Source organism: Nanorana parkeri, unplaced genomic scaffold (assembly GCF_000935625.1).
Source record: "Nanorana parkeri isolate BGI_ZX_2015 unplaced genomic scaffold, ASM93562v1 scaffold456, whole genome shotgun sequence".
NCBI classification, from domain to species: Eukaryota; Metazoa; Chordata; class Amphibia; order Anura; family Dicroglossidae; genus Nanorana; species Nanorana parkeri.
The window spans coordinates 114,663-115,663 of record NW_017306724.1 but is presented as its reverse complement, the minus strand read 5'-3'; the positions used below and the strand labels follow the sequence as shown (position 1 = coordinate 115,663).

The 1,001-nt window shown below is 45.9% G+C and overlaps 1 protein-coding gene across 1 annotated transcript in view; it reads left to right on the top strand.

Annotated features, from left to right (window-relative positions):
• ATP6V1B1 (ATPase H+ transporting V1 subunit B1) overlaps positions 1 to 1,001 on the top strand; it is a 71,739-nt gene that overhangs the window by 29,730 nt on the left and 41,008 nt on the right. The gene's annotated exons all lie outside the window — the stretch shown is intronic.

Sequence of the window (1,001 nt, the reverse complement as noted above, 5' to 3'; positions counted from 1 at the left end):
TGTGCAACTGGGATATCCAAGGCAGGTGTCAATGGGGAGAGCAGAGGGACATCAGTGAACACTGATCATTCCTGCCAGAGTCAATGCTGTCATTCCCCCAACCCCTGTGACCGGGAACAAAGCTAACTGAGCTTGATCTGTCCTTGTTTAGCTGTAGTGGAGTGCAGCGGTGACATTAGGGGTCTAATAGACCGCTGATGTCTCTTTAATGATAACCTCACAATTGGTATTACATTTCTGACCTGCTGTAAAGGCATTTATGGGGTTGCCATTTTCGCGTTCGGGTTTAGTGCTTATCGTGTTTGGTGTCTTTTGTGGCAAGCTAGGGTCTTACGCAGAGTCTGGTAGTAATGTATAGGCCAACCCCGGAATACTTTTTTTTGTTTTGTTTGTTGCACGGAGTGGGGAAGAGTTACAACATCTGTCAGTGTCTCCATTGGGGAGATTTACCTTCACTTCCTGCCCCATTGACAACAAGAAGTGATATCTCTCTGATGGAGACAACAAGAGAACACATTTTAATTAGTTAAGTGATGAAGAGTTAGAAGATCTGGCAGCTTTGATTTGATCTCTGAGTCTTTCTGGTCCTGGTGACATCCACAGCCTTTTCAGTCCTTGTACTGATGTCACTAGGACATGAAGTCAGGCAAAGTCTGCCCCCTCAGTGTCCTCAATGACAGACGTTCTCTCACTCACCTTATCCAAAACCAAAGTACAGGATTTACCACTGAACTAAAAGCTCTGTCTGAATTATTCTGCTGACTGCTTATTTTTATTGATTCCTTAGAATACTTTGCTGCTTTCTTACTGTTTTTTAAAGAGTAAGTTCCTCCTAAAGAAGGGATACGAGACCTCACTCTAGTGCAGGGGTGGGCAACCTCGGCACTCCAGCTGTGGTGAAACTACAAATCCCACAATGCCTCTGGGAGTCAGGCCCGTGGCTGTCAGGGGATGTAGTTCCCCAACAGGCTGCCTACCTCCTGCTCTAGTGGGTAAAGGAA